A 23041-nucleotide genomic window follows, 5' to 3' on the forward strand; every position below is an offset into this window, starting at 1 on the left:
CTGGTCTTAGTCTGAATCAGGAGTGCACTTCTGAAATGAATCTCCTGACTGCCCCCGTGCTGTGCTTCAGTACGCAGAGCAGAGCAGTTTCTGAGCATGAGAACTGCTTTCCCCTTGGGCGAAACTAACCCAGCCGGTGCACCTCAGGAGGGTGTCCGAGGTGCTCCAGCCAAGCACTGCCAGGCAGCCTGTGGGACCAGCCTGGGGCTAGGCACCCCCAGCCCCGAGAGGCATCTGGAGGCTGACGTTGGTGCAGTGCAGATGTTAGGTCCCTACAACCACTTGTTTCGTCCTACCCACCTGCGCTGAGCTACTTGCTTATCTAGACATAGCCACGTCTTGTTCCGCGAAACTCTTGTTGGCTTGCTCTGTGTGTGCACTCCTCGTGTGAGGGACTGGGCTCTCCTCGAGGCTTTCCTGACAAAGTCCCCACTGGGCTCTTTCTATAACCCATATTAACAAGAACTCTTCAGGAGGATTAGGTCTTCTCCAGGGGTAGGCTCCTGGTTCCCACCTCGCTTTAGCCACTTTGAGAAGTACGCTAGCAGGGCTGCTCCTGCTGCTGGCCTCGGAGGGTAAGATTATCCTCACAGGACAAGGGGAGACATCTGACAGCACCGCCACAGCGCTCAGGGCTTGTATACCTCCAGAATACCTGAGCAACTAAGGGAGATGATACCTGGCCAACATCTCTCACATCCATAGCACCACCTCTGCGTAAGTCTGGCTTCTCCACAGGAGATGTGATGCCGCTAGTTCTCTAGGTGTTTCACTCTGCAGCCACCTCCTAGGTAGAACCGCTTTTTCTTCTAAAATCTTTCATGGGAGGAAAAAAGGCCTGAAATCATAAGCTGTCCCAGGCATTAATTCAGCACAGCTGGGGACATGCAACACTGCATGGATGAGGGAAGACAAGGAAAGAGATGATCACCTCCCTCTCCTTTCTATCCCAGACTGGCTGGAGGCCAAACTGTCTCTATGAGTAAATTAGAGCAACATAAAAAAATCTCTGTTCCATCTGAGGACCTAAGGGACACATATAGCTAGCTCAGCCCTTCGTGTCAGCCCACTAAATAGATCAGAGGAGCATAGATTACATACATCAAAAAGTTTCTGATTTATTTTACCTTAAGTAATAACAATTACACGTTCCACATACTAAACAATATCTTCCACATAGTAAATAGGAATGTTTCCCTAACTTATTTAGATTTTTGCAACTGCACTTCAGAAGAATCACTGAATGCAGTCTTATCATCTTATATAAAGAAGCAAAAATACACTCGGCGTAACGCTTACCTAACAGGCAGCGTCCCTGAGCAGCGGAAGATGCGCATTGGTTGTATAATGGCACAGGGAAGAAACTATGAATAGGGCATCCCAGTTTGCAACCTCTCCAACAGCGTAATAGCATCAAAATTCTTATCAGGATCTATTAGATTCCTATTAGATTAGACTGAATTCCTGTTAGAGCCCAAGGGATCTAGATCTTCACGTCTCGATAGGGTGGATGAAAAAATATCACTAGAAAGTGCAGGTATTACAAGCCACCTGAAGCAAACTATGGGGAGAAAAAGGGTAGAGAGGATAGAAGAAGGATCAGACCATGCTTGCTTTGCAAAATCAAAACATTTTTGACAGTTTTGCCTTCCAAAAACTTTGAAACAAGGTCTCCCACTTTGCTTTTTGATTTGTATTAATGTTGTTTTACGGAAGAGGTCTGCTTGCACAAGTGCTCGTGAATTAAGCAAAAGCTTTCAGTCAAGTCCAAAGATGTCAATGAAGTAATATGTGAAGAAAAAAAAAATACCAGTGACGGTCTCAATTCCTGAAAGTATCTTAGTCAATCAGAATTTCCTTTTAAAATTGAAACTCCTGGTATTAACAAGTGGCTAAATGAGAAACCGTTTTTTGATGCTGCGGAGCAGTTGCTCACATGAGTGACTCTATGAGAACATTTATCTGAAAAATATCAAATACTGTAAAGATGCTCACAAAATAGAAATCCAAGCTTGCCTCCACAGATGTGCTAAATAAAAACAACAACAACAATAATAATAATAATGTGCTAAAAGTCTTTACTTTCCCACCACGAATTTCCTAGCGGGACAACTCGTAACAGGAAAGCTAAGCATTTATGTTTAACATACTTCTGAGTGTTGCAGAACTAGTGGCTAACATGTCACATTTCAGTTTCTAGAATATCTATGTATTGCAACGTAAGAATTGCAAGCTGCACCTGTATCCAAATAGTCTGGAGGCGTCGATTCAAGTTAAAACACCGGTTCAGTTTTCACTATCGTGTCAGAAGTTTTTATATTACTTCTCTTAAAACCTTAATGAGATCAGCAGATCCACATTTTTTACATTTCATAACAGGAGTAAATAATTCATCCGTATTTCAGACTTCTTTTGTGAGAAGAATTATTTAACTACAGCTACGTAAAAGTAGAACCAATTATTTATTTTTTAATGATTCACTTATTCAAGAGAACTTATTTTCATCTGTATAGTCAGAGAACAGAAAAACATGGTGTGGGGGGAAAACATAGTTAGAAACAGTTATCAACACAATACAGGATGATGAAGCACTAGAAAAATAACAATGGCTTTCATCTTTTAAAATGCAAAATATTTTGTCTTTATGATCCCATTATCTCCACAGTAGGCCAACCCTGCTAGCCCTTGACTTTGATTGTTTCAGGTTTGGGTTTCCATTTTAATGAGGGTAAGAAACCACAGCTCTGACTTCCTTCGTTTGGAGCTGCAGGGCCGCAGCAGTGCCGCCGATCACCACCGCTGCGTCACAAGTTATGAAACCGAAAAAACCCGAGACTCTTAAAAACCTGGTGATTTCTTTTATATGTGGTCGCTTTGGGATCTTCTCTTACACAAAGGCCAAAATTATTGTAATGGCCAGAGCAGCGATTCCCTCTTCTGTCTTTTACTCTACCGTCACTTTGTAGTTGGGTTTTTTTTTCATTTTAATTAAAAAAAACCCAAGTCTTTCTCATGGGTTCTGTGCTGCTCCCCTAACCAAGCATAGCCTGAAAAAAAACGCCTTCCTTGATAGACTTCATTTTAAGTTCTCGGCAAGCATCACATCAATATTTAACCTCGTCTCCCTAGGGGCGAGCTGCAGCCTGCCTGGCTTCCCGGCGTAGCCGAGACCATGCCTGCCGTTGCTGCTGCTGCTGCTCGGGCACCGCTACGTACAGCCCGTTCGGACCGGCCGTAGGAACCGGCTCAGGGAGGGAGGAGAGGTAGGCGAGGAGAGGCAGGCAGCTGCGGCCCTGCAGACTGGCCCTCTTCTGCTCGGCCTGCTTCCTGCAGGACTAACGCTGCCCTGCTGAGGGGCAGCGGCTGCGCCCAGGTGAAAAAGAGCAGAAGACACTTCATTGTGTCCCTGTGAGGCTGCAATTTAATCTCCCTGCCATCGCCATACCTTCAGGTCCCCGCCACCCCATCTTTCCTTGCCTAGCTCTGTCTCCCTGCCTGCTCAGCAGAAGAGCGCGCCTGGCCGGGCTCTGGCCAGCCTGGGACACGCTGGCCGGGTGCCCAGCTGGGACCCAGTGGCTTTCCGAGTTCAAGCACTGGGGTAGCTGTACGGCCAGAGCACCCAGGCGGCGTAGGACGAGCACGTGCTGCTCCTCAGCAGTGAAAAATCAAACATGGGGCTTAGAAGGCTGAGCCGGGACAGACCTCTAATGCCACCCCGCACCGGAGCCTGCGGCTCAGGACATCTCCCCTGCCCTGCCGCTTGCTGCCGGGCAGCCCTCCTGGGCGCCGAGCCAGCCCAGCCGGGCTGAGCGGCAAGGACCCGGCCTAACAGAGGGGCTGGGAGCTTTCCCTGATTTTACCAAAGCCGAATCACTCTCCACAGGAGGCAGGAGGAGCGGGAAGGGTCCCAGCCTCCTTGCTGGGTGACCAAGCCTTGGAAGCTACGCAAGTCTTGACTTGGGACCGTTGTCTGATGAGTCTGCCTCATTTGTAAGCTCATAGGACTTTAAAAAAAAAGCAAGCAAGCAAGCAAACAAACAAAAAGCACCAGAACTAAAAATTCAATGCCATCTCACTATAAATCTGGAGGGGGTTTTGTTTGTTTACATTGTTAAGTAATAAAAACCTAATGTAGGTTTTGCTTTTGAAAAAAAAGTAAGTCGAGTGGGAGCTGATTTAGATGGGAGACATTTGCTTACACGTCTTGTCTAAGTGCTGATGGCCTTGCGCTGCAATCTCTAGGCTCCGAATATGACAATTAATCACATCAGCCCGCAATAACATTTCCCAGTGTTTCGAGAGTTCTCATTTCAACACATACATGGATGTATGTAGCAATGATCTTTGTTGTGCTGCCTCGGATGACATCATATTTTTCCATAAGAACTCTTGGTGACAGCACATATGTAGGCTTTGGGCTAAATGTATAATGAGCATGAAATTCCCTTTAATGTCAAAATAGAACCAAAAAAAAGAAAAAAAGTGGAAAGGTCATTTGGAAAAAAACAATAATAAATACGACTTTCGGGGCCGCGCGAGTCTCGCCGTCCCCGGGAGGAGCCCACCGAGGCAGACACCCAGGCAGCACCCAGATAATCTCATTATTTGCCCGACATCAGCCATGAGGCCGGGGCGCGGGGGGGGGGGGCGGGGGGCGCGGGGCCGCGACCGCCAAAAAAAGCGCGGCGGCCCCCTGCGACCGGCCGGACCCCCCCTGCCCCCTCCCCCCGCCGTGGGCCGGGCCGGGCCGGGGGCGGGGGGGCGGCACCGGGGGGGGGGGGGGGAGGGGGAGCGGTCCCGCTGCCGGTGGCGGCGCGGCGGGGATTTTGCGTGCGCAGCTACTCGTCGCCGCGCGGTAGCGGCGCGGCGCGGCGGGGCACTGCGGAGCGCGGTAATGATGTCAACTTGTTATTTACTTTCCAACCCCGAATGACGGAGCAGGGCGAAAGGAGAATCAATCAGCCGCCGGGTGACCCTCCAGGCGGAAAAAACACGGGAGCCCGGCGCCCGCCGCGGCCGGGGCGGGGGAGGGGAAGCACATGGAGCCGGCCCGCGTTGCATCATCCGCCCGCCGCGGGGCCGCGCGCCGCTCCCGCCGCCCGGGGGGGTGGGGCGGGGAGCGGGACACGGTGGGGACACGGGACGCGCACGCTGGAGGCCGCGGAGCCGCGGCGTCTGTGCCCCCCGGTGCGGCGGTCCCACCCGCCGGCCGCAGAGCCCGCTTCTGCTGATTCACAGCGATGGAGGCCGCCTCAGCCCGGCCGCCCCCCGCGGCCCCGGGAGGGGAGCGGGGAGCGCCCCGCGCCCGCCGGCCCGGCCCGGCCCGGCCCGGGGAGCGGAGCGCGGGCCTGGGCAGCCCGTCCCGCCCGGGTCATCGCACCCTGCCCGCTTCGGCGGGCGAAACCAAGCGTCGTAGTAACAATAACAATAGTAACAATAACGATGCGTTCCTCTTGTTTATCTGCGCGAGGCTCAGGCGACGCGCCCCGGTGCCGGCCGGCCTCTGCGGAGCCGGGCGCGAGCACCTCTCCGCGCGCCGACACCGGCCCCGCACTTACAAATCACAACAACAACAACGATGTCAGCGCCCGCCGCCGGGCCGGCGGGAGCGCGTGCGGGGGGCCCGGGCGCCGTAGGTGCGTGGGGGAGGGCGGGCGCGGGCCACGCGTGTCCCTGGCGGCGCGGGGCGGCAGGGGGGCAGCGCCGCGCGCCTCGGCGGGGGCTGTCCTGCCTGCGCGCGGGGGGCGGCGGTGTGCGCGCGCGCCGGTTTGTCCCCGGGTTTCCGCTCCGGGGGGGCGCGGGGTGCCCACGCGCAGCCACACCGACACCGCCGCGTGGAAGCGGGCGGCGGGAGTTACCCGAGGGCACCCCGCGGGGCGTTGGCGGCGCCGGGGATACCCGCGGTGCCTCGAGTCGCCTCTCTCGGCCTGTGCGTGGGGCTGCGCGGCACCCGGCGGGGGGAGGGCGCGGCGCGGCAGGTTCGCCCCCCACCCCGGCCCTCCTCGCCCCGCCGGGCTCCGCCGCTCGCCCACCCGGTGCCCCCCCACCCCTTCCCCGCCGCCCGCTCGCCCGCCCTCCCCTCCCTCCCTCCACGCCCGGCGGTGGTGGCGGCGGCGGCGGCGGCGGGCCCCGGGCGCGGCCGGCTCCCCTCAGCGCCGCTCCCGCCGCCGCCGCGCGCCCGCACCGGCCCCGCCAACCGCCCCCCCCGCCCCCCGCCGGCGGAGCCGCGCCGAGCGGCGGCACCTCCTGACCGCCATTCCGCCCCAAAACTTTCCGTTTTCCCCTTCCCACTCTCCGGGACTTCCTTGTGCCGCCCGTGCGCGCGGAGGGGGAGGAGGAGGCGTGCGCGGCGGCGGCGGCGGCGAGGGGGGATTTACAGTCTCCTCGCAGGCCGGCCGGGACCCCGGGGGAAGAGGAGTTGCACCATGCGCGGCAAGTGAGGGGAAAGTCTCCGCCAGCGCCGCCCGCAGAAGTTGAGGCTTTCCCCCGCCGCCCGCCGGAGCGGGAGCTGTGCCTTTAACGCCCGCTGCGCGAGGTGAGTTTCCGAGGCGGATTATTCATCCCGGGGACCCTTTTTTTTTTTTTTTTTTTCTTGGGTTTGTGTTTTTTTTTTTTCCCCTCTCTTAGGCGCGCCGAGGTGACAAACGTCCTTGCCCGGCGCAGTCCCCCGAGCCGAGCCCGGGGCCGGGGCCCGCCGCCCCCCGGCGCCCCCTCAGCAGCCTGCCCGGGCCCGGCGGGCTGGCCCGCCCGGGGCCGGGGGGTCGCTCAGGCGCTGCCTGTTATGACGAAGTTTTTTGAACCCGGGCGTTTTGGGGTCTGTTTGGGTGGGTTTTTTTGCCGAGGAGCTGTGTGTGGGGCTGCCGCCCCGGCGGCGGGTGCGCTTGCATCTGCAGACCGACCCCGGAGCGGGGGGGGTGGCAGTTTCTGGAGCGGTTCCCTACTTCTGAGATAGTATTTTAATGTGTTTTTTCTTTTAAAAAGAAAAAGGAGAAATGCTCGGGGGGGGGGGGTAGGGGGAAATGCGAGGTATTCACGCTCAAGTGTGGAGTTTGCAGAGCCTGGGTGGGGGAGGGGATCCCATTCATCGCCAGGGCTTGAATCAGCAGCGGGCGGCGGGGCCGATCGCTCCGGCGGAGCGAAGTTTACTTCCAAGTAGGTAAACAAGTTCCCCCCCCCCGCCCCCCGCCCGCCCCCCCCGCCCCCCCCGGTGATGCCTGCCGCTGCCGGCCCCGTTACCGGCGCTGCGGGCTGCCGGAGGGGCGGCGGGGCCGCCGGGGGAGCCCCGGGGGGGCCGGGCCGGGCCGGGCCGGGCGGCGGAGGCCGGGCGCTGCGGACCTGTTGCACGGCGGTGCGCTGCGGGCCCGCCCGCCCCGCGCCCCGGCGGCGGCGGCGGCGGGGGAAGGGCCGGGCCGGGCGGCGGGGCGGTGGGCGCAGCCGCCCGGCGGGCGGGAAGCCGGTGGGCGCCGTCCCCTCGGCTTGCTGTCATCTCGCCCAGCCTGTCCCCCATCTTGCGGCGCCGGGTTCCTCGCGGCGGTGGGTCCGAGCCTTCGGTTCGGTGTGGCGCGCGGCTGCATATCGGTGTGGTGTGATGTAAAGCGAGTGACCCTTGACCTATTTGATTATATGGTGTTGGGTTGGCGAGGAGGCATCCTGCACAGCACGAAAAGGGGGGGAAAAACACAAAGCCACACCCTAAAAGTTAGGCTTGCATGTTAATTTCTCGAAGTCGGTGTTCAGACTGAATAAAGGCTTTCCTTTATGTTGTCTTAACATGTCTCTTGCCGTTCTCCCCGAGCATTTGTACGGCTTTTTTCCTTTCTTGACGCGCAAGTCTTAAAGTGTAGATGCGTGTGTGTGTGTTGGTGGGGGAGGGGAAGCGGTCTGTTTGGCGGAGCTCATCGAGTGTTTCGCGAAAAAAGAAAATATTGCAGCGTAATGTTGCAGAAAACTGAAATACTCCATTGGAAAGAGCGCTCCTCGAGTGATGATTTGAATAAAATGGAGTGTAAAATTAAAATTGCAAGACTGGTATTTTAGGCTAATAGTATGAAAACAAATATATTGTGCCGGAGGGAAATCTGATTGTAGGTAATAAATACAAGGTCTTTCCTCGTGACAAATATAATGTCATATCTTTCTTCCTTAGCCCATTTATTAGCAATTCTTTAACTGAGACTGCTTGTGTAGCATGTACAAGATTTAATATAATATACCTTGCTTCCCATGTGGCTGCACATGCTGGATTTAGGCCTCTTCCTGTCCTACAGTTAGTGTACTGTCAAATACAGAGACACTGGGCAGTTTTTGAAGCAAATATATTCATTCTGTGATAGCAGATGTTGTTGGCAAGAGAGCAGGATTGTCCTAGCGTGTTTCGGCATTGGTTTGGGGTTTTTTATTTATTTATTTTTTTAAACAATTACAGATAATAATTGCAACATCTCAACGACAGTGGTAGTAAAAGGGAAGCTTTCCCACAGAAGGTTTGTGGAGGGGGTGGGAGGAAAAAGGAAAGCAAGAGGGGGAGGATGCTATCACATTAAAAATACATTAAACCTTTCTTGGGCTACATGCAATGATGGTAAAACCGGTGGAGATTTGAGCAGAGCTGCTGTAGTCATCTCAGTTTAACACCTTCAGCAAGCTAAGCAACAACCAAGGTTGTTTTTCTTCCCCCTACAATGAAAAAGTGTGTTTCAGAAGCAAAGAGGATTAAAAATTGCACGTACATATAAACACTGGCAACGACACAACTGGCCAAGTCTCATAGGACAAAAAAAAAAAACCACCCAACCCTCTGCAGATAAGTTGTCATCTGAATACATCCTCTGCCCTTCCCCCACCCGATTAAGTAACTCCAGTGTCCTCTGTCATGCCACTGTTGTGAATTATGCTACTTCTTGTTCTTTTCAGCGGGTGGCAAGTGTCCTCCGTGCTCTACAATAGGAGTAACGAAAGAGCAAAAAGAAATTAAATCCGTGATACGGAAGGGGGACGTGTCTGCGCCTGGAATTGTCAGGCTTCTGCCCCGCCAGTTTGTCCAGTTTTGGGCCTCCCATTTATTTACAGATGGGCTTTTCTCGATGGGGCCAGAAGTAGACCTGTTTTCACGTGATGTGTCTGATGTGTCTGATGTGTCGTGCCTCCTGGAAAGAGCTTCCTGAACGGAGGCTGCTCCGGCAGTGGCAGTCATTAAAGGCCTACATCCCCGAGCTTGGAAGGTGGTAGAGGAGAACGTCCTTCAGCGCAGGCGGGATGTGTTTCTTGGTAGCTGAGATAAGTCAGCAGTGCAATACGCTTAGGATTTAGCGATACGCTGAATTCGGTTCATCATGGAGATGAGGCTGGAAAACCCATCCCGGGGCTTTAGCCTGGCGATCGCTGTAGATAGCGCGTGGGTGCGTGCTTCGGTGCCATTAGCTCTTGCTACTTTCTGTTGGCTTCTGTTAGAGTCCAGTGTTAGAATTCATGCTGTAGTCGTTATTGAACCAATGTTGTTTGTATTTTAGTAGTGCCAAGGGGCCCACATCCAAATCAGGGCCATTTTGGGAATATCGTAGACAATGGTTCTTGCCCTGAAAAGGTTGTAATGTGCGTAAGTGAGGGAGCCAAAAAGCCAGGAGGGTAAATGGTGGAAAAAACTGACTCAGGGGAACAGCAGCTGATCGTAGTGCCTTATCTGCGGGACAACAGTGTGACCTCAGCTGGTAGGAGAGAGGAGAGTTGTTAACACCTGGCAGCATTGCTGCCGATAAATCGGGCTGCTCTGCGCGAAGAGGGTGTGGGCATCCTTTCGCCTTTGTGACATGTGATCTGTACCCTGTGTTCTCTTCACTATTACTCTTTTAATTCCCAGTATTATTTTGGATTATGTACACCAGCCTGCCTATAAAACGATCGGGGTTTTGTAACTCTTGAGGGCAGATTCCTTTTTTTCATAATCTTCATTATGAGGCAAGATGGAAGTAATTTTGTAAACTCTTTTTCAGCTGCTAAATTAAACTCCATTCCCGCTTCCCTTCCCTCCTCTTGCCTATTTTTAGTTAGGAGGAAATAGCTGACCTCTTTACAGCAAGAACCCAGACCCCCTGGGTGCCATTTATAGGTTTCTACCAAATGGCCTACTTGGACAAGTTGGTTGAAATTAAACAAAAACATTGGAACTATGGCTCTATATAGGAATAGCAGCCTTCCTGTCAATACAAAATCTGTCATGTTAATGATACTGAAACAAAAGTCCAAAGGTAAAAAATGGGGTTTAAGTCATTTTTCTTTTCTTTGGTAGACAAGAGAATTTTTTTTTTTTTTTTTTTTTTTTTTTTTTTTTTTTTGTGTGTAGCAGTCTGGTCATTAACATCATGGCATTTCATTTAAGAATGACTGACAGTATTTTGTTTTACAAACACAAGAAGCCCCCTGAAGTTAGGACTGTGTAAAAACTAGGCAGAATCAAAGAAGGATGTTCAGTCTCGTAAGACAAGGTCATCGTTTCTTGCCAGTTTTCTTCTTGTGTAGAGATCTTATCCTAGACAGAGATATATAAATAATAGTTACTAGTATTTTAGTAATTCCATAGAAATATAAAACATTGCTTCTGCGAGCTTAACTGAGAACAAGTTTAACTATGGATACGTGGCCGGTTTTGGAGGTTAAGGAGCACAGGCGTCTTGCATCCCTTTTGTTGTGCATGTTTGTATTTAGTTTAAGTGATATTGATGCTTTGAAAATATTGGACTCCAGTAGCAGGTGTTGGATTTCTTCATTTGTTGTTTGAGGAGAGAAGAGTATATGGGTGTACATGCAGTCTGTATATTGCCTCTGTAATCCTCTGTCCAGGTCCCAGCCACCAGTCCCTTTCTTTATTCTGGGTAAATGACTGCAGTAGGAAAAGAGGCTTGGGGTTAGGCGTGTCTGGTGGTTTGGCTTCCATTTTTATAATTTTGTTGACTTTATGCAATAAAAGAGGCATCACAGTGTTTAACCCCATTTCTTGACCTTCTCTATTTGTAGTACAGACAGTCGATACATGTCTGCTTGTCCTGTTTAAATTGGAGTGCATGTAGAGATTCATAATTTTATATGAAGTTATAACAGAATTTTATGCCAAGAACCCTATGGTATCCATTCAGCGTAAAATCATGATAATAGTACTGTAGTATGAAGAAGCAATTATTTTAATATTTTAACTAAGTGCATTGCATAAATACCATTTGGCTTGGGTGTTGAATCTTACTCATTTGCTGTGAGAAGTTACACAGTACACTAAACACGTGGACAAAACAGTGCCTCTTGATGCTTGGATGACACGACTTGTGGCCTATTTATGAAAAGACGAGTAGCACTAATAACATGTAATAATTATATATATTTATATACACTCATCAAAATACTTTTCTCTAATTAAGTGCTGAGTTTTATTGACTCTCTTTGCCATTGGAGGGTGAAACAAGGCTTTTTAAAAAGCAATGTTCTCCATTAATATGTAACGGTTACTCTATACATTGCTCCACTGCCATTCAAAATGTGAGTGTATTTACTGACCTAAATTTCATTTGATCTCCTAATTCTTAGTTACAGTTTAACCTCTTACTTCTATGTAGTGGGTTTAGAATGCATTTTCTCACATAAAATCATAATTTTGTTAGGTGGAAAGATGTGATTTTATTTTTTTTTCTGATTGCAACACAACTTTCCCATACCTACAATAAATTATTGATACGGCAAAGAAGCAGTGTTTTTCCCTTAGGCATTAAAAATACTTGGAAAATATCGTTTGACATTATCTTCAGGAAAACAAAGAGGATTTTCTTTTGGTGGATAGATTCCCTTTGTCATTCTGCAGAATAATACATTTGTTGTGCTCCTTTTTGAAGGCAGCAAACTGCACTGGATGTACAACTTTGGCTTCTGCTGTATTTTGCTGTATAGCACTATCTGCCCTTCATTAATCCTCTACCACTGAATGGAGACTGTGCAGAATATTCTCCGTAGTTCAAGAGTGAAGCCAACGATTTACGATTTATATTTCTGAACAGAATAATCACATTGCAGTAGCACCGCTGAAGGGAAGCCGTTGCATTGTTATGATTAACATATATACAGCTGTTGCGTTTCATGCTTAGAAGTGTCCACTGATGAGTTTGTGCCAATTTGAACACAACCCTGTAGCCTACAGCAAAATGATTGGGAAGACATTCTTCCAAAAGAATTGACAGTGTACACTTAATACATACGTGAGATTTTTATAAAGTGAAGTAAAAATACGGATTTTTTTTTTTTTTTTGCAAATCCGTGTATGTTGGTAACTTACAATTAGGAATCGTTATAACCATATGATAGTTTCAGTGCCATTTAGCAGCTACAAGCTGCTTGTTGTCTATGCCAGTGGGTTTAGTCTGGTTGCTACTGGCAGAGGCTATGTGTGCGTCCAGAGACCCATTAGTACTAAGACTTTTGTTAGCACACAGTCTCAGTTGGAACTGTTGACCAGTTTCACAAATATTAATTGTTTGAAATGAACTACACTAATTGCCGTATGTGTGTGCATGCGCACGTACGTGTACGTAGATAGCCTTAAGGTAGTCCGAAAAGTAGCTTTGGAGAAAAAAGGAGTCACCCTGAGGTTGGAGAATGGTGCTGGAGTGCAATGGATAGGCTCTCAAACCCTGAACTAGGATACGCTCAGGTTTCAAGCCCCAGTCAGCAGCACCTGAGGTTGTGCAGAGCCAGCAAAATGAATGCAGGACTGGGCCAGGCTGGACGTCAGGTTTTGGGAGAAGGCAGAGGGGCGGCACCCTTTAATTATGTGCTTGCTGAAATGTGGCAAAGTCAGGAGTGCATACTGTGCTCGTATGTCTGACTGAACGTGGTGAGACCAGGAGGTGACAACAGGGGTACCGTACGTGGCTGAGGGGTGTTTTCAAACTTCAAAATTATAATAGCTTCATTGTTTCCTCATTTATTTTTTTATTCTGTTAGGTTTTTGATTGCTTTTAAAAGTAAAATTTAAACCCTTATCTCAACAGAGAGATCGAGGCGAAATTACTGTCTTCCCTAGAGTTCTCCCCAGATAGGGTTGAGCTTTGCTTACGGGGTACGACAGAGAAGCCAGGCACGGACAGTGCCTGTTCATATTGTGGGGATTAGTTTCCAAGGATATCTATCTGGTGCTTTTTACAGTCACAAAACAAACTTAACTCTTCTTGAGCCCATTTACATGCACACATGAACTAGACCTCTAGGAATTAATTTGATTACAGAATTGATTGAAACACACAAAATCTTTTCTAAGTTTTCAGAAGGTATTGGTAATGTTGCCAATTATACGCATTCAGCTCTCTTTCATTGTAGTTTAACTTTGACTGCTGGGGTTTTTTTTACTTTTTGGATGGAGTTTTGTCCTTTTTTAATGAAAGAGCTTCTGTACTTCTGTGTAGTTAATATAGTTTACTTTTTAATTTGTTGGCTTTTAAACTAAAATAATGTAATCTGGAAGGCACAGATAAAAGGCAGGCCTGAGGATTATTCTAATGAGGAATGCATCTTCCTTCCTATCCCAGTTCTCAAAAATGAAAGTAAAGAACAGAAGCAGGTACATTTTTAATAACATTGCATGGTGTTCACAAGACAGATTTTGTGTCATTCTGTGAAAGGTACTCAAGGTTTTTTTATTTCCATGTTGACTATTACTGGGTTTTTTTGGGTTGATGGTATAATTCATTAACAATGCTCATTTTTAGATATAGGAATCTGTTTTTATATTAAAAAACCCAAACACGCTCAGCTCTGATACTTCTGCTTGTATCAATAAGTATCTTACATAACCAGTTAATTTAAATGAGCCAATTAGTTTAAAAGTAGTGCATGACAGTGTATCGTAAAAATTCATCCAGCTTCATTCTCACAGGATTTTATGTGCTTGGAAAAAAACATAAGGCAAGCTGAAAGGATGGCCCTAAATACGATATTAGAGTGGAAGGAAAGAACCTATTTATTACATACAGCTCAAATTTACTAAAGCATTAACATAATGATTACTCTCACTGCTGATGAATGAAATCAACTTTTCTGGGAGACCACTATCGTGTCTTTACTACCTAGTCTGGTAATGCTGGGTAGAGGTTAGTTAAAAAATAGAGTGTAGCTTAGGCCCTGATGGGCAGTTTACAAGAAGGAGGAAGGTTAGTGGGAGTAGCTCACCTCAAAAGCTAGGCTCCACTGGTTTTAACCTGCTGACCGTCAAGTAACCAAAAAAATTTTTTTAGGAATTTTCTGAACTGTGTTCAGTGTTATGATGGTAGTATATATGGTATGTGGGTATTTTTTAATGTTAGTGTTATTTTGTGGTTATAGCAATGGCTTTTTGTGTGTGTCTGGTTTTTCTAATGTTTTGCATGTTTCTATGTGTATGTGCTCACAGCTGGATTAAATTTTTTGTTTTAAATTTTGCTTAGGGTAAGCAATATATTCTTCACTGCATCTATTACATTACCAACAGCATATATTTTGGGTTAAAAAACACTCAAAACACGGAGGGGTTCTGTGTTCTCTAACGGCAACATGTTAAATGCAATTATACATTGTCAATTTGATCATACTCAATGAATGGTGGCTTTGTAGATAAGGTTTGTTGTGCATAGCAGGTGTTTATGTACATGGAGTCCAGTGTGAAAGAAAGAAATTTAATTTCCTCTTACTAAAAATACATAGTGACCTGTATCCTGTACATATTTTAAAAGTGTTCAGATAATTACAGTGAACACTTTCGTAGTTGTTTGCTCCTATATTCCTTTTCCCATGAGATTATTTTAAAGTACAACATTTTCCCTTTTTTTTTAAGTAAATTTGAATATATATCTATTAAAAGAAAAAATCTGTTCCTTAACATCTGTACGAGGCAATTGATGGGGCACGCCTTTCCACAGCTGGGTAAATGATTTACATTCCACTTATAGTGGAACCATGGAACTTATAGTGGAACTATGAAGATTTAATTAATGAGTGGTTTTGAAGAATTTTAAAGATCAAAACACATTGTCAATTTATTTTGTTATTAGTTTATTAAAAAGTGTGAATGTAAAATTCTGCTTACTAAAGTGCAATCGCATTTTCCATCAGATTATAAATTAGGATAGCAAAATATCAAAACAAAATTATGAAAAAAAGTTTTGTCTCCCTTTCGGTGGCCAGTTTAGAGTTAGAAGTAATGATTGCTTTAATTTGTTGATCTGTTAATCTGTAAGTTAGTTTCTTGGCTAACAGAGTTGGGTTTAGGGTATTAGATTGCCTCTGAACAAGCCTCTGTTGTTTTTTTCAAACCTCTTTGTAATTGCTTTTAAACACTTCTTTTTTTTAACTTCTGCCCCCCTCTCCCCCCAGTGAAAACGACTGGAGTTTCTAGTGAAGTTTAAGAGGTTTCATTTTAATGGATATTTTCTATGTTTCATAGTTTTTCTTTCTGTCAGCTCTGGCAAGGACAGAGTTGATGATACATTTGTGTTCTGAACATTCAACAAATCCTGTTATATAGCTATGGCCTGATATTGCAAAAACGTATTTGGCGTGTGCAGGAGACTTCTAGGATCAGGCCTTATGTGATGGCAGCATGGATTCTTGACTTATTAAGTAAACATTTCTGAGCCTTTTTTAAGGCGACGGATGATGTGTGTGATTTTAGCTTTAGTCCTGACAGTCAGTGTTCTTGTAATGAAACAGAGATTGTGGTGTCCCTCTCCTTTCCCGTAGCCCACATAAGTAGTCTTTTTTGTATGGCGTAACGTCCATGATCTATTTTGAATACCATTCTTATCTGAATCCTCACAATGTTCTTTGAAGTTTCTGTAGCTGACAAACATGAAGTCGAGATTTAGAGCCCAGTTTCTTTAAAACGTGCAGGAGCTGCATTGGCTATGTTAGAATTTACTCAGGCTTAGTATTTTGCAGTGTAAAGTGTAAGACTTAGCAATTGGAGGTTGCAAACACGTACATTGAAAAGTGACCAGCTTAGGTGGATGGTTGGAACGTATGACTTTTTTCAGTCAAGTGCCCTTAGTTTCTCAGGCCAGCCCACATCAAAGGGTCTGAGAAACTCTAGCAGCAGCCACCCATAAAGCAACTGGCAAGCAGTGGCAGGATGCTCTTGTCATTGCCTGTCTAGATCATGTTTAGTCTCGGAACTATTCTGCCAACTGTGACCTATCCTATAGGAAGCCCAACACGTCAGGTCCGGCACCTGATGCTTGTCTTTTGCGTAAGGATTACAAATGCCATACCCTCTGTCGAGACCACGTGCCAGCCTTCCCATGCAGCGATAGGTACACCGTGCACGTTTTGCATTGGCCAGAGGCTGAAGCTTTGCTTTCTCTAATCCATTCTGCGGTGAATCTCAGCAGTTTGGATCATTGCTTTTGTACAGCACCAAGCCTGCCTCAGCCGACTGGTTAATGCCAGCTAGGCAAAGCCTTCTGGAGGTCCAAGTCCTGCAGCTGGCTTGGTTGACGCCAGGGAGGCTTGGTTGGAAGGCAGAAGCCTGACAGTGCATAGCGCAACGCTTCATCCTTCACATTAGATGCTGGCCACAGAAATAAATATGAAGGTTTCACTGCTCCTAAATGCTAAAAAAAACCCCTAGAATGGGTATGTCTGTGTACTGCTGATGTGGTGTATGTGTTTTATTTTAATTTACTGTTTTTCTCTGGGGTGGTTGCTCTGTGTTTGTCAACAGTGGATAAGGAAAATTATGCAGAAGGAGCACCGCGTTTATTTTTCTAACCTTAAAAATAAATTTTCTGACTCAAACTTCTTGCATTTGATGACTCAAACATTCTACAAATAGTTGTTTTACATAAATATATAATTATTTATGCTGTTAGCATTGTCTTAATCGTTATTTTTGTCTTTGGAAATACATATGGTTATTTCTCTGGTGTCTCAAGTGGAGTGAATGTCTTGCCAGCCTATTTAATGTGCTAACGTATGTGAGAAAGTATGCCCTGTGGCCTGAAGCATTATTTATGTATTTGCCAATTGCCTCAGTCTTTTAATTTCTGTTTGTATGCATTGCATTTGGTTAGGTTGAATTTATTATTGATTTCAACTGTTTGCAAATTTTCTACTGACAGATCGTTTGCTTGTGTCTCCTTTCAGCCAGCATTTTACCCTCATTAGTCTATGGATGTGTTCTTTTGAATGTTAGCCAAATGCATTCATAAAAATGGTAAAATTAAAAGAAAGGAAAAGTACGAGAGCTGTGTGACCTATTATTTGTAAACAACATTATGAAACTGCCTTTCAGTGTTTGACTCTGTACTATACTATACATTTCTTTTCTCCCAAGTTTTCCTTTTTTATTTTCTCAGGTTTTCTGAGCTTCCCATCATACACAGCCATTTGATCAGATGTTTTAATTGCTTTTTTTTTTTTTATGTTCTTGTTTGGTCTTTTTTTTGAAGGCTCAAGCTACTAGGTAAAAAATGGCAGTAATATTTACCAGTTCTCTAATTCTGTAGTTTCAAACTGTGGTTTGCAAGCTGCTAGGGGACACACGGGCTGTTTTTTTTAGAGATCTGTGGGGAAAAAAAAAGGACGCCTATTGTCATTCTGTTCAAATTTACTGTACAAGATATCTTTATAGGTCCACAAATTTAAAGAGATTAAAAAACACTGATCTAATTATATTGTAAACTTCTTAGGATGTGATGATATCTATTTTTATGACTTACTGCTTTGTGGGTATATATATCATTATGCAAGTAATAATCTTTGTTTTCACAGAAGGTAATTTATACCGACATTAAATTTTGGCATCAGTTTTGTTATATTGTGTAGATTTTCATGAAAATATCCCTTCTCTTTTGTAGGGCTGTGATCAGTATTCTCTGATAGAACACAGATCTGGCTGATCTTTAGTTGCACAAAGAATAATTTACAGAGGAGCATTTGGATTCCCTTAGTTTGTGTTTCTCAGGTCTGTCACATAGCAAGCCTGCTCAACTGATTTTTCTTTCTTTTTTGAGGGTCTTATGCAGTACTGGTTTTGTTTTAGACTCAGGCCATTTATATGGTACCGTTGCATTTCAGTAAATCCAAATTCTTGCATCTTAAAATGTCAGGAATTTTGTTATTTGCTGGTACTACATTTTCATTCTCTCCTCTGCTTGAGAGCAGCACTCCGCGCTAATGTTAGGAGGGGTTAGGTAGAGGAGGTGTGTATGGTGAGAGTGGGGGTGGGAAGTAAAACAGGCTCTAGCTGTTTACACATTCCAGGCAATCGTAGATCTGATCTCTTTGAGGCCTGAAATATTTTCCTTTTCACTATCAGTCTTGCAGATCTGGGGTATTTGGGCACACTGCCAATAAAAATAAATACTAATGTGTTAATCTCTTAGATTGAAATGTAATAAACTGTATTTTACCTTTTTGTGTGTGTGCATTAGAATAAAGATTAACAGCACTTTGTAATTAGAATATGACATTTTTAGAAATACTGAAAATTATGACTATTGCTATACTTTCTTCAAGAATTGCCTGTAAGAAGACAAAGTAAATTTGACTCCTTCCTTCTTGCTAGTTTATTCTAAAGGGAAAGTCACATAATCAAAATATTTTTGCTAACTAGATTTTCTGTTTTCAGCGTGATAACCTTTGGCTCAAGGAGCTGACGACGAGTCCCTCTTTCTGATATCCATGTAATGTGTGTATGTACATGCATTTTTTTTTGTCTATTTTGAGGTGGGTTTAGTCTGCTTTGTAGTCTTTCATTTGATCATTCTGGTTTCCAGCGCTTCTGTTTCAGAGCTCTGATGAAATCAGATACACAAAACCATCCACCTGCATGTCTTTTTTTTTTTTTTTTTTTTTTTTTTGAATATTGGAAATTATTTCCTGCAGCCTGCACTAAGGTACAGATTGAGCAGGCAGGCAGATAAATAATGTTTTCTTCCAGGTTCTGCATAATGCAATGAACAGACCTTCTGTTTATTATTATTTATTATCAATGTTTGTATACATGCGATTTCCTTCCCTGAAGCTTGCTTCCTTGGGTTTCTTAAAGCTATATGCTATGTGTGCCATAATTGTTTTTTCCCAAGTGGTGTGGTAATGCCACTTTGTCACTCCAGCAGCTTGCTTTGTCACTGGGACCTGATGTGGCTCAACTTCTTATTGTTTCTGCTTTCTAAACGAAATTTGTTGCCCTCCAGAAATATTACCCTATAATTATGACACAAAAAACAAGACAGTCCCACTGAGATAACAGCTGTTACCTTCAGTCTTAAGATCATCCTAGCACATGCAGTGCAAAAGGTAATTCAGACAATACAGTTTTTTTTCCAAAGGCAGTTAATTGCTTAAAACTTTCCTGCATAGTAGTGACTATGTCATCTAATTGGCGTTTAGAGGCATTAAACTGCTTTTGGAAAAGCTGTAGGCTACTTCAGCTAGACCACCAGCAACTTGGATAAACACATGGTAATCTCTCTCTCTTGACTACATTTTTAGGAACAAAGTACTGCTCTTGTCATGTAGCGACCTGGATCTAAAGCCAGAGGTTGTTTGGGGTTGCTGTCAGGCGAGATCAGACGGTTGAGTTTAACCTAAATGGAAGTAAACACTAAGGTTACCTGCACCTCATTATTTCTGTGCTTTTATGACAGACACTCAAGACTGTTTGTATACTGGCTATGGCTCGCGATGATTATGTTGTTAATAATTTGTGTCTCCAGCACGGTACTAGCTGGCTGCTTTAAGAGGCCAACTTTTTTTAATATGGATATCTAAGTAAGTGGCTTGGTTTTCAGAAGCTTTGGGTAGGTACAGCTCCGATTGAAATCAGAGGAATTAGTGGCTGCTTAGCACCTGGGTAAGTGATTAGTCTTAATACAGGGGTGCATCATGATGTTCTGACAACAGAAGATCACCTGCCTCTTTTTCCCCTAAGTTAAATAAAATAGTGTTTTTAAACGTGTTTTAAAGAAAAAGATCCTACCAAGTGACTACTGCTAGTCTGTATATAGATGGGTTTTTTTCCATCTTCATATGTTTCTTGAAAGGGCAAAATTTGGTCCTGATCATCAGAAGCAGCTCCTCACATTTAAAATACGGGTGACTGTCAAGGTGGTGTATGGTTTGTATTGAAGTTAGGGGGCTTTTACTGTAAGTTGGTAACAAGTTTGTTTCCCATATGTGTTTCGTTTTATTTAATGTAACATTTGATGTAGTGGGAAGATGTACTATTATTGTAGTGGTGGTTTGATTTAGTATTTATTACAAGTATTTCCTACCTTAAAAAACATGAAAAGATGTTTTGTGGTTGAAATAGTAGGAGCTGGGAACCTTGTTCTTTTTTAAACAAACAAAAACCCTAAAGAAACAAGAATATGAGGTATAGTGACCTAATGCAAAAAACTCCCAAATGCTTCTAAAAATTGAACAGATTTACATATTAATTATGTGTATGAAGATCTAGAAATTAGTAGTATCAGATGATGAACTTTACTACATAAGAATTATATGCAAATTGCACAGGCTTGGGGGTTGGTTTTCTTTTTTTTTTCTTCTCAGTAGCTTAGAAATAACGGCAAGCCGGTTGACGAGAGTTTAGTGGAAGATATTTATTAAAAGAAATTTGATGTGAAGAACAAAATGTGATGAACGGTTCCTGTCCACAGGGAAGTTTAGGACCTGTAAAATAGCAGCTTAGACTTCCTCCTCATTTCTTTCTCTTTTTGTTTAGGTTGAGAATGTGGGCCTGTATGAAGCATACTCTAGGCTGTTTAAATATCGACAATTAATTTCAAGCCACAGAAACTATGAAATGAAATTTTAGATGTACGTTTAAACTTTTGGTTAACATCTTTTTTGTAAGTAACAACAGTCTTTGACAGCTGATTGCAATATAACAAGTTTACATTGTTGACCTAGCAAAACACTCTGGGGTTAATTGTTCAAGACTACAGATACTACTTAATTACTTTCTTTAGAATTTTGAATTAGTACTTATTTTTAATTTCACAAAATTTCCTAGAAATCTTAGTTATAAATCTGGCTGATGCAGTAAAAAAATAAAAGTGAACAGTAGGGCCCTGTCACAGGAGCATGCAGCTTGTGATGGAACGAGGCCATTTTAGTACTTCATTTATTTCTTCAACCCCAGTGAGTAATATGTGCATTTACATAGTTGTACCAGCATCTAACTTTGTCTCTTTCTGGATCTCTGTTCAAAGTAGGGAGGAACCCCACCTTCCCAGAATATGTGAAAACATAAAGATAGTTTGTAGTATATCAGTAAGCTACAGTTTCAAGAGATCTTTCATAGTTAAATAATAATAAGCTAAAGAAAAGGACTATAATTTGGTCCTTGCAGGAGGAACACCTCACCCAACTGACAGATTTTTGTTGGTCTGTTGCAATTGCTGTTTCAAAAAGGTTTCTCTCATGATTGGTTTCACAGTTTTTGAACCTGATAGTTTCAAAGCCTATTCTAGGCTAGTCTGCTTCCTGTGAAGAGTGATGTTTAGTGAGGTGTTCGTGTATGCCACATCACGCTGGTGAGAAATAAATTGTGTTTTGATCCTGCAGATCTCACTTCGCTTATTAGATTTTATGTTCCTTTGCGGGGCGGGGAGGGAGCAAGAGAGAGAGGAGCAAACAACAGTGTTGATACGGCACGGTTTTATTGGAGAGAGAGAGAGAGGCACGCATGCCGGCTTTTCCCCAGGTTTGATCTTTTCGGGCGTTCTTATCAGTGGTAGGACTGGCTGAGGATGGTAGCAAAACAGTATCTTAAAGAGGCTGTGATCTCTTGGAAGGTAAGCATTTACACAGCACTGGTTTTCAACCCTTAATTGAGAAGGGGCCTTTCTGAAAGAGGAAATTGGTTCTGCAAGTGTTAATAATTTGCTACAAATTGTCATGTTGATGAATCTTTAAAAAAACAAACAAATGAAAGTCAACTAACACAAAAAAACCCCAAACCCTCAACATCCCTCACCAAACCAAAATTAAGCAGATGACAGACTTGTTAACTGAGCACTGGGGGTTGTCTTAGGACGTAGGTGCTTACATTTTGAATTGATTCTCAGTTGTCAACTTGATGTGTGTGGGAGGTAAAGTGAACTTTTCATGAAAAACATTCTTATAAGAACAGTTGCTATTCATGGTTCTTTTGGTATACTTACGTGTGTTTGGGGAGAAGGGAAATGACATATTAGTGTTTTCAAGTCTTCTACATCAAAGAATTGCCTCACTTTTTTTAAGCAACGCATCTTTAGATCATATCCACTTGTTTGGCTGCTGGAAAGATATACTTAATTTTCCAGTAACTACAGTTTTCCTGTTTTACAAAACTGTAATTTTTTCATTATAATTGCAAGCATTTTAATTAAAATTCTGATGGTAAAGAGTTGATTATGCCTGATGATACAAGATGAAAATTACGCCAAAATTTTGATGTTCTCCATCATGCTTCCTTACACAGAGATGTACGCCTTTATTCCAGTTGTTTCTGTAATAGTTTGCAGACTGTTTCAGGTGTTGTATGATTGCCAGTACTGTACAGGTTGACACTGATCTGAAAAGGAGCTGTGTTCAGAGGTAGGAACTGATCTTTTTACCAGTTAAAAATACATCTCTTTCCTCCTTGAACTTGCCTCAGTGTAGAAGTAAAGTTAACGAAGCCATTTCTCCCCTAATATCTAGCTTTCCAGTTCTTAAACTTATTAATCAAAATGCAGCTAACAGCACTTTGGTTTGATGTTTAAGTTTAATCTTGAAGAGTTTGACTTAAAAAACAAAACAAAACAAAAAAACCCCAAAACTTCCCTTCCAAATGTATTTATGTACTTAAAAAATATTTTTGTGAAACGCGTGTCTTTATTGTAGGCCAGACGTTTCCCTCATATAGGATATGGCTGTAGGTACTAAATATTTATGCTTATACTTAATTGCACACAGAGCAGTTTCATGGAAGTAAACAGCAGTTCTCGTGTGCAGAAAGTTTAGTGTGTGTGTGTGTGTGCGCGCATGTTTGGGACTCGGCCTTAAT

The 23041-nt window shown here is 44.6% G+C and overlaps 1 protein-coding gene across 4 annotated transcripts in view; it reads left to right on the top strand.

Annotated features, from left to right (window-relative positions):
* Positions 1-6203: 6203 nt before the first annotated feature.
* Positions 6204-23041, top strand: part of TBL1X (transducin beta like 1 X-linked) — a 205561-nt gene continuing 188723 nt past the window's right edge. For all 4 annotated transcript variants that reach the window (XM_082337750.1, XM_082337748.1, XM_082337752.1 and 1 more), the window contains exon 1: positions 6204-6535. The gene's annotated coding sequence lies outside the window, so the exon portion shown is untranslated. The remainder of the gene's footprint in view (positions 6536-23041) is intronic.

This window comes from Platalea leucorodia, assembly GCF_965183815.1.
Source record: "Platalea leucorodia genome assembly, chromosome: 2".
Lineage (NCBI taxonomy): Eukaryota > Metazoa > Chordata > Aves > Pelecaniformes > Threskiornithidae > Platalea > Platalea leucorodia.